General features: G+C 44.7%; 2 long non-coding RNA genes across 2 annotated transcripts; both read right to left on the minus strand.

Annotated features, from left to right (window-relative positions):
- Positions 1-3,771: 3,771 nt before the first annotated feature.
- On the minus strand, positions 3,772-4,292 carry LOC309355907. The gene is made up of 2 exons (XR_014162602.1): positions 4,169-4,292; positions 3,772-4,074 (listed from the first exon to the last, which is right to left on the minus strand). It is a non-coding gene; the product is annotated as an uncharacterized lncRNA (long non-coding RNA).
- A 5,600-nt stretch (positions 4,293-9,892) lies between these two features.
- On the minus strand, positions 9,893-10,397 carry LOC309355917. Its single transcript, XR_014162622.1, has 2 exons — positions 10,290-10,397; positions 9,893-10,195 (listed from the first exon to the last, which is right to left on the minus strand). It is a non-coding gene; the product is annotated as an uncharacterized lncRNA (long non-coding RNA).
- Between the last annotated feature and the right edge of the window lie 381 nt (positions 10,398-10,778).

The raw sequence follows: 10,778 nt of genomic DNA on the forward strand, positions 1-10,778 counted from the left end.
CTGGTTCCTGATTTGATCCCAGAATGTCGCATTTTTCCTTAGGACTCAAACAAAAAAGGAGTTGGTCCCTGGCACCCGCCACACCTGCTGTCTTTAAGGGAATCTTAAAGAATGTTGCCCAGGCAGTGTTCTCATGCTGGGCTGCGTCCAGTGGGCTCCCTCTGCGCCCCACCCCCCTTGTGTGTGCAGCCCTGGTGCAAAAAATGTGTGTGCCCAGCCACTTCACGGGGAATATTGTGGGAGCTGCAGCCCCCAGCCCCCCCATGACAGCTATGCCTCACACTGAAGAAAAACAGAACAGCCGATTGTGAGGTGTTGCTTTCCCCTCACGCTGATAGAGAACAGGGAAGCTGATCGCTCTCACTTCAAGGGACTGTGGCACTACTATCTCCTAGCACTGAGGCAGAGCTGCTTTTCTCAGTCACCAGGAAAGCAGCAGCAGCCTCAGTGGGCATGTATCTTCACTGGCTGCCAGGGCTGTATGCCCAGCTGATGGTGGCTTGATGCATCCCCCATCCCCTTCCACTCGAACATGCCATGAGTTGCCACTCAGAAGTATCAGGCCCATCCATTTCTGTCCTTTTCCAGGAGCCTGTCGGATCCATTCCCAGTCAACATTACTGACAAAATCTGAAGTGATAATGCAGATTAGTCTCAGAGTCTCTCCAGCATTCACAGTCTCTGGTCCAGATTCTGCAAGCTGGACATAGCAGTGGACATCTAAGACCAACAAGAAGACATATGTTACAGTATAATGTTTACAGAGATTTGTGTTCCCCTTTATGCTCCTTTTGGAGTATGTGCCACAGAGCTGGAAAGTGTAATAAAATAGAAATTCTGCCTAGTGTATACATTGGGAAATGATGTTTGGAGTGGTATTGGAAATGTTTTCTTGGTTCTAAATAGAAAGTTGTGAGAATTTCTCTCGGGGAATCAAACTCTCATGCAGCCAGTGAAGTTGAGGCAGCTGAGGAAACAATAGTCAGCCTCACAGCTGTAACCACAAAACATCACACTAGGATTTATTTTAGACTTTGTTTCAGTTGTGCTTGATGGTTAATTAGTCTTTAAATCACTGCTGCCCCCTTGAGAGAAACGGAAAGAATTCTAGGAGATGCTCTTACACTTCACTCAGTAAGAGATGCCTCTACCGTTTTGTACAGTTTCTCCTTTGGTTTATCTCACTGTGTGTCCTGCGGGCACAATAATATATAGCCGTGTCTGCAGCTGTCACAGATCTCAGCTCCAGGTCGTATGTATTTCTGGAGGAATCAGCAGTCAGGGTGATTCGGCCTTGGATAGATGGGCTGTAATATAATCTCCATTTGCTATTCCAGTCTATCTGGCCCATCCATTCCAGTCCTTTTCCAGGAGCCTGTCGGACCCATTCCCAGTAAAGATTCTCGACAGAATCCCCAGTGACAGTGCAGGTTAGTCTCAGGGACCCTCCAGGATTCACCACCCTTGGTCCAGATTCCACAAGCTGGACACTGCAGTGGACATCTAAAAAAAACAACAAGACTTGGGTTACCATCTCATTTGTCCATCTGTAATATTTGATTCTTTAAAATGTTGATCTGGAAGATACTCACACAACGGCACTGTTAACAAGGAAAGGAAAAGAAAGGGGGGCTTCATTGTTTGCAGACAGAAACTCTCCCCCTGGACTGACAACTAATTTGGTCCAGCTGAGCATATGAAGACTTATTTAAAGAGCTATTTAAATAGAAAGCTTTTTGGACAGGGAATTTGCATGAACTTTGCATCCAGTGGTGGGAATCAGATAAAGAGAGGTGATCTAAACTGAGAATATGCTCAGAGCACTGCTACCACCAGTGGGATATGGGTCTGTCATTTAAAGAAGCCCTCCGGGCCACACACGCCCTTTCATTTGCTGGGGCTATATCTCCACCCAGGTTGAGGGCTTGTAAAAAACAAACAAAAAAACCAGCATATGAAAGTGACCCTGATTAATTCCAGCCATGCTCAAATCTGTGTGTTCAGGCATCATGTCAGGAAGTAGTCTGCTTTTAATTACAACCAAATTAACATGGCTCTCCCTTTGTGTCCATTACATTGATTGTCTGTCAGGAAAAGTAAGTCCTACACTGCTTCATATACACACAGAGCAGAATGGTGGGATTACAAAGTTGGAGACAGGGAAAACGTGGGGTCAAGTGGACTTAAACAGTCCACCTCTATCCCCACCAAAACTGGATAACATGGTATTTCAGAATTCCTCCCCAAATTTCATCACATTACGTAAGCCATTAAAACAGTAAAGAAATTATATCTCAAATCTACCAAAATCTTCTCAGATAACAAAGTTGCAAACATGCAAACACACATTTCATGGAAGCAATTCATATAGCAATGAGTACTAAGCTTCAACAAGATTCTGTTAAATTACCAGAAATGAATTATACATTGTATAAAAGGTCACATAAGAAGTGGAACTAAGTCAGAAATCAATTGCTGGGGAAATAGAATAAAGTGGTGTCTGAATGCAGCCTAGGTTTTCGCTGAGCATTCCAATTTGAACACTATGTATGATGCCTCATAGAATCATAGAATCATAGAGTTGGAAGAGACCACAAGGGCCATCAAGTCCAACCCCCTGCCAAGCAGAAAACACCATCAGAGCACTCCTGACATATGGTTGTCAAGCCTCTGCTTAAAGACCTCCGAAGAAGAGGAGTCCACCACACTCCTTGGCAGCAAATTCCACTGTCGAACAGCTCTTACTGCCAGGAAGTTCTTCCTAATGTTTAGGTGGAATCTTCTTTCTTGTAGTTTGGATCCATTGCTCTGTGTCCGCTTCTCTGGAGCAGCAGAAAACAACCTTTCTCCCTCCTCTATATGACATCCTTTTATATATTTGAACGTGGCTATCATATCAACCCTTAACCTCGTCTTCTCCAGGCTAAACATGCCCAGCTCCCTTAGCCGTTCCTCATAAGGCATCGTTTCCAGGCCTTTGACCATTTTGGTTGCCCTCCTCTGGACACGTTCCAGTTTGTCAGTGTCCTTCTTGAACTGTGGTGCCCAGAACAGGACACAGTACTCCAGGTGAGGTCTGACCAGAGCAGAATACAGTGGCACCATTACTTCCCTTGATCTAGATGCTACACTCCTATTGATGCAGCCCAGAATTGCATTGGCTTTTTTAGCTGCCACGTCACACTGTTGGCTCATATCAAGTTTGTGGTCAACCAAGACTCCTAGATCCTTTTCACATGTACTGCTCTCAAGCCAGGTGTCACCCATCTTGTATTTGTGCCTCTCATTTTTTTTTGCCCAAGTGCAATAATTTACATTTCTCCCTGATAAAGTTCATCTTGTTTGTTTTGGCCCAGTTCTCTAATCTGTCAAGGTCGTTTTGAAGTGTGATCCTGTCCTCTGGGGTGTTAGCCACCCCTCCCAGTTTGGTGTCTTCTGCAAATTTGATCAGGATGCCCTTGAGTCCATCATCCAAGTCGTTGATAAAGATGTTGAATAAGACCGGGCCCAAGACAGAACCCTGTGGCACCCCACTATTCACTCTTCTCCAGGATGAAGAGGAACCATTGATGAGCACCCTTTGGGTTCGGTCAGTCAGCCAGTTACAAATCCTCATTTGTGTCAACAAAATCAATACAATTTATCTTGAATTTATCTTCCTTCTCCAAACTTCTTCATTTAGTTCTTTGTGGTTGCAGCTGAAGCAGTCCAGACAGCTGGCATAGGAAGGTTTTTGGCTGGCTTCAGATTCACTTCCTTTCACTGTGTGTCTTGCACAGTAATAAACAGCAGTGTCCTCTGATTTCAAGCTGTTCATTTGTAGATACAGCATGTTTGAAGGGTCGTTTCTGGAGATGGTGAAGCGCCCTTTCACTGAGTCTGCATAATATTGTTGACTACCACCAGACCAGATTACTGCAATCCATTCCAGTCCCTTTCCTGGAGCCTGTCGCACCCAGACCATCCAGTAGCTGCTGAAGGTGAATCCAGCAGCTTGACAGGAGAGGCGGAGGGACTCTCCAGGCCTTTTGACATCCCCTCCAGACTCTACCAGCTGGACTGCTGATTGGACACCTAGTAAGGGAGGAAAGCCATATTTAAAGAATCTGCAACATATGAAGCCCTGGATTACACTAGTCCTCTTTGTTTAAAGTGGGAATAAAATTACCTCCCAAAACTGCTGAAACAAAAACAAACTGAAGCCAAAGTGTCATTTTTGTCTTCTGATTTTGCTCTGAGAGGAACTGACTGGAAAGTGGTTCAGCAGTTCTACCTCTGGCTGTAGGCTGGGCAGAGAGTGTGCTGCTGCTTTAAAGAGGAAGCTGCCTCTGCATTTACATGCAGCTCAGGATAAAAGAGCAACAAAGGGCTTTGACAGAGTAGATCTGTTTAGCCTTATACAAAACACATGACTTGCTGACCCTTCAAGTGTTGTGTTGTACAGTCAAGAATTCCCAAAAGCCCTCCTGGTTCCTGATTTGATCCCAGAATGTCGCACTTTTCCTTAGGACTCAAACAAAAAAGGAGTTGGTCCCTGGCACCTGCCACACCTGCTAAGGGAATCCTGATATGTCCCCCATATGTCCCCCATTAAGGGAATCCTGATATGTCCCCCATCAGATCAACTTTATTTATTTATTTATTTAACACATATTTATTTTTAAATTTGTTTTAAAGTTAAGTGCTGTAAATAAAGCTTTTGAACCACATTTTTATTTTGGGTGATTGTTATTTCAATACAAGACTGAGCTTTCATTCATCCTAAGGATTCCATGTGCCCAATAATAATAATAATAATAATAATAATACTCTCAATGCGACACAAATGACGAATGAAGGAAGGGGCACAACTTAATCCCCCAGAAATTAGCAGTTTGGACTTTACTGGGTGTGTGGGAACAGGCTTAGGCAGAGACAAGTTGGCTCCACCTATCACTGTGTGATAGCCTTGCTACATAATCACAGCATGTGGCTCTAAAATTGGTCATGAAATGTGAGGACTTGTATAACCCCATTGATTAAAACTCACCTGCATGTGAATTCTGACTTGGTTAATTGGTTCAGGTTGGTTGAATTACAGATCCTAGTCTTTTATATATATTTGAATGAATCTCCCCTGTTTGCTCTTAACATAGTTTGTCTCAAGACTTATTTCTGGTGAGAAGGCAAACAGGCTTTGTTTTCCAGCCTTCAGATTCACATCCTCTCACTGTGCCTTTTGGCAACTGTTCCTTGTACATACAGAAGAGACACAACTTGAGAGATGGTTACCCAGATTTATAGGCTGGAATGGGCCTGTAAGTATGAGTTTAAAGCAGGAGGAAGGAAGGAAGATATATCTTAAAGGTTCAATAAGATATAGATCAGAAGTCACAGATCCTGTTTGTTGACTCTCTTCCAGATGTTCAAGCATCAAGAATAGTGCAAAGAAGGATAGTTCAGTGCCCCACTCTCCAAGCTTTTCCAAAAGCTTTCAGTGCTGATATGCTGCCAGAAAGAAAAGACAAGGGGTGTCCCCCCTTCTTAGTATAGATACATTTGTATTTTATTGACTTGCTTAGCAATAAACTATTATTTACTTAAGCAATATAAAACGTTACTACTGGGCATGCTTTGCGTGTTGAGGTCCCCAATCCACCCCACAAAATAACTCACAACGGACACGTAATTTTTGTTTAAGATTTTTGGCATGATTTTGGCCACAACTTTATTAAAATACAAACTGTGAGTGGTTGTTTAGGCATTGGTTAAGACTATCTGTCCCCCCGCCTGGGGACAGAACTGACTTCCGGGCACCACTGAAAGACAGTGCGGGGGAAAGCAAGTCGGGGAAGAATTGGAGCTGAGACACAGACCCTCAACTCTCACCCGCCTGCTCCCCGAAGGCTTGCCGGCCCTAGTCCCATTCCAGGGATTGGACGAAAAGATGGCAAGCCCCAGGATTCCTTTAACGGAATTCCCTTTCCGCAGCAACCATGGAGGGGCAGGCCCAGCCTATCCTGAACCCCTCCATGGAGGGGTAGGCCCAGCCTATCCTAACCCCTCCTCCACCAGATTTATAACCAATGCCTAACCACAACCTTACAAGTTGTGACGATTTGCTACGCAGTAGGCAAAAACCACCCACCCAGCCAATTTGCCAGGTGGAAAAATTCCTACCAGGCCCCTGCTCAAAGGCAGACGACCCCATGACAGGCATAGCAAGGTCAACGCAACAAACCCCTTATTCTAGGGCAGGTGGGCGGGTGATCCGTTGCACGCAGCAAAAGAGAAAGTACAAGGCTGCGTGCAGAGTATTTAAACCTTATACCCCTCCCACCAAAATTGCAACATAACTTTTGCCCCAGCAACTCGGCAATGCAATCAATGCCCCCTGGCCATCTTGGAGAACTTACCCAGCAACAAAGGGGTGGCTCAGTAGACCCCACTGCAACACGTGCTCTCCCTGAAGGAGAACACGCTTTTCCTAACCCTAGAAAAAACAAAGTGTCATTTTTCAATTTCTCTCCATAACTGAACCCTCAAAACATTTTGCACATACCCTCTAGAACTTGAGTTGCTAAGGGCAGAACTTCCTTGTTCTTGTGTGGCCTCCTTTCCTGGACTGGACCCTCCTGCCTTAATCACTTGCTCTGCTTGGGAACCGGGCTTTCAATAAACCTGTACCACAGCATGTGGAACTGAGTGCAGTCAAGGCTTCTTTTTCTTTGATCTGAGGTGGAGATAGATGCATGCTCTTTCTTCTCCCCATGCCCATTTTGTCCTATTATTTTCACATACCTATACAGGAAGCAAGAATCAGTATTCAGCCAGAAGCACCACATTTCTCTTTTTATTACATTTAACTTTCCAGTGATTTTAGCTTATAAACAAAGGTTGACATGTGTGCCATGACCATAGAATTATATTGCTTTGATGTAATAAATGTAATAAAACTTTGCCAGGTTGAAAAAATAAGGGAGCAGGCAGTGTTGCTGCCCCTTTTTGCGGCTGGGCAATGCCATCCAAGGATGTTGCCCAGGCAGCGTTCTCATGCTGGGCTGCGTCCAGTGGGCTCCCTCTGCGCCCCATCCCCCTTGTGTGTGCAGCCCTGGTGCAAAAAATGTGGGTGCCCAGCCATTCATGGGGAATATTGTGGGGGCTGCAGCACCCAGTGCCCCCCCCCACAATGGCAGCTATGCCTCACACTGAAGGAAAACAGGACAGCTGATTCTGAGGTGTTGCTTTCCCCTCACGCTGATAGAGAACAGGGAAGCTGATCGCTCTCACTTCAAGGCACTGTGGCACTACTTTCTCCTGGCACTGAGGCAGAGCTGCTTTTCTCAGTCAGCAGGAAAGCATTAGCAGCCACAGTGGGCATGTATCTTCACTGGCTGCCGGGGCTGTATGATCAGCTGATGGTGGCTTGATGCATCCCCCATCCCCTTCTGCTTGAACATGCCATGAGTTGGCACTCCGATGTATATCAGGCCTATCCATTTCTGTCCTTTTCTAGGAACCTGTTGGATCCATTCCCAGTCAACATTACTGACAAAATCTAATGCAGATTAGTCTCAGAGTCACTCCAGGATTCACAGTCTCTGGTCCAGATCCCACAAGCTGGACATTGCAGTGGACATCTAAGGCCAACAAGAAGACATATATTACAGTATAATGTTTACAGAGATTTGTAACCCCCTTTCTGCTTTCTACTCATACTTCGAGTATGAGCTACAGAGCTGGAAAGTGTAATAAAATAGAAATTCTGCCTAGTGTATATATTGGGAAATGACGGTTGGGGTGGTTTTGGTAATGTTTTCTTGGATCTCAACAGAAAGTTGTGAGAATGTCTCTCGGGGAATCAAACTCTCATGCAGCCAGTGAAGTTGACGCAGCTGAGGAAACAATAGTCAGCCTCACAGCTGTAACCACAAAACATCACACTAGGCTTCATTTTAGACTTTATTTCAGTTGTGGTCGATGACTTCTTAGTCTTTAAATCACTGCTGACCCCATATGAGAAATGGAAAGAATTTTAGGAGATGATCCTACATTTCAACCAGTAAGAGATGCATCTAGCCTTTGGTTTCTCTAACCGTGCTTCAGAAGTACAGTAATATATAGCTGTGTCTGCACCTGTCACAGATCTCAGCTCCAGGTCATATGTATTTCTGGAGGAATCGGCACTCAGGGTGATTCGGCCTTGGAGAGATGGGCTGTAGAATAATCTCCATTTGCTATCCCAGTCTATCTGGCCCATCCAGTCCAGTCCTTTTCCAGGAGCCTGTCAGACCCATTCCCAGTACTTATTTTTGACAGAATCCCCACTGACAGTGCAGGTTACTCTAAGGGACCCTCCAGGATTTATAGTTCTTGGTGCAGATTCCCTCCGGGCCATACACACCCTTTTATGGGTTCCTTGATTTCCGATGACCAGAAAGCAGCAGAAAGAATTTTATTTAGAAGCCCTCAACTTGGCTGGGGCCACACTCTGCCAACGAGAGCTATCCTGTGACTTTTGGATGTGGGGCCCTGTAGAAATTTATCCCAGCATTCCAGCTATGCTCAAGTCTGTGTGTTCAGGCATCATGTCAGGAAATGGTCTGTTTGATTTCCAACCAAATCAACATGACTCTCCCTTCGTGTCCATTACACTGATTGTCTGAAAGGAACAGTAAGTCCTTACGGTCTTCAAATAAAAACATCTTGAAGGTCCCAGGCCACAGAGAGGTTAGGCTGGCCTCAACTAGAGCCAGGGCTTTTTCGGCTGCGGCTCCAACCTGGTGGAATGCTCTGTCACAAGAGACAAGGGCCCTGCAGGATTTGACATCTTTCCGTAGGGCCTGCAAGACAGAGCTGTTCCGCCAGGCCTTTGGTCAGGGCGCAGCCTGACTCCCTCCTTTGGCAATCTTTACAAAACGTTATGGTTGCCATCAATTTTGATTTTAATTAATTTTTATAATGTTTTTATAATGTTGCACTACTTTGGTGTTGTTAGCCACCCTGAGCCCGGCTTCGGCTGGGGAGGGTGGGATATAAATAATTTTTTAAATTATTATTACACTGCTACATATACAGTGGTACCTCTAGGGGATCTGTTCCAGAGGCCCATTCACAACATGAAAGGAACACAACCTGCAGTGGCACATCTACGCACGCATGAGCCGCGATTCACCAATTCTGCGCATGTGCTTGACATCATTTTGCGTGTCTGTGCATGTGCGAGCAGCGAAACCCAGAAGTAACCCTTTCCAGTACTTCCGGGTCGCTGCGGAACGCAACCTGAAAAAAACGTATCATGAAGCAAACCTAACATGAGGTATAACTATACACACAGAGCAGAAAGGTGGGATTGCAAAGTTGGAGCCAGGGAAACTGTGTGGCAAAGCGGACGTAAACAGTCCATCTCTATCCTCACCAAAACTCGCTAACATGGTATTTCAGAATTCTTCCCCAAATTTCATCACATTAGGTAAGCCATTAAAACAGTAGAGAAATTATAACTCAAATCTAACAAAATCTTCTGAGAGGACAAAGTTCCAGACATGCAAACACATATTTCATGGAAGCAATGAGTACTAAACTTCAACAAGATTCTGCTAGATTACCAGAAATGAATTTTACATTGTATAAAAGGTCACATAAGAAATGGAACTAAGTCAGAAATTAATTGTTGGGGAAATAGAATAAAGTGGTGTCTGAATGCAGCCTAGGCGTTTTCTGAGCATTCAATTTGGAGACTAGGCATGATGCCTCATTTGTGTCAACAAAATCAAGGCAATTTATCTTGAATTTATCTTCCTTCTCCAAACATCTTCATTTAGTTCTTTGTGGTTGCAGCTGAACCAGTCCAGACAACTGGCAAAGGAAGGTTATTGTCTAGCTTCAGATTCACTTCCTATCACTGTGTCTCTTGCACAGTAATAAACAGCAGTGTCCTCTGATTACAAGGTGTTCATTTGTAGATACAGCATGTTTGAAGGGTTGTCTCTGGAGACGGTGAAGCGCCCTTTCACAGAGTTGTCATAGTATATTTCTCCACTATCATAGCGTATCCATGCCACCCATTCCAGTCCCTTCCCAGGAGCCTGTCGCACCCAGGCCATCCAGTAGTTGCTGAAGGTGAATCCAGAAGCTTGACAGGAGAGGCGGAGGGACTCTCCAGGCCTTTTGACACCCCCTCCAGACTCTACCAGCTGGACTGCTGATTGGACACCTAGAAAAGGAGGAAAGCCATATTTAAAGGATCTGCTGCATATGAAGCCCTACATTATACTAGTCATCTTTGTTTAAAGCAGGAATAAAATTACCTCCCAAAATTGCTGAAACAAAAACAAATTGAAGCCAAAGTGTCATGTTTATCTCCCGATTTTGCTCTTAGAAGAATTGACTGGAAAGTGGTGCAGCAGTTCTACCTCTGGCTGTAGGCTGGGCAGAGAGTGTGCTGCTGCTTTAAACAGGAAGCTGCCTCTGTATTTATATGCAGCTCAGGATAAAAGAGCAACACAGGGCTGTGACAGAGCCGATCTGTTTAGCCTTATACCAAACATATGAATTGCAGATCCTATTTTCCAGGCATAGTCCCAGATTTACAAAAGCCATCCCAATTCCTTATTTGATCCTGGAATGTCCCACTTTACCATAGGACATCCCTATTTTCATCAGAGAAATGTTGGAAGGTATGTAGGGATGGCCCTATTTTTATTGGAGAAATGTTGGAAGATATGGACTTGGAAGCAGGCCATGGCAGAGCTTACCTTAGGTCCAGGGTGGGAGTCATGTTACAATAGTAATAAATA

The sequence above is a fragment of the Podarcis melisellensis genome, assembly GCF_964234715.1.
Source record: "Podarcis melisellensis genome assembly, chromosome: 13".
In the NCBI taxonomy this organism is placed as follows: Eukaryota; Metazoa; Chordata; class Lepidosauria; order Squamata; family Lacertidae; genus Podarcis; species Podarcis melisellensis.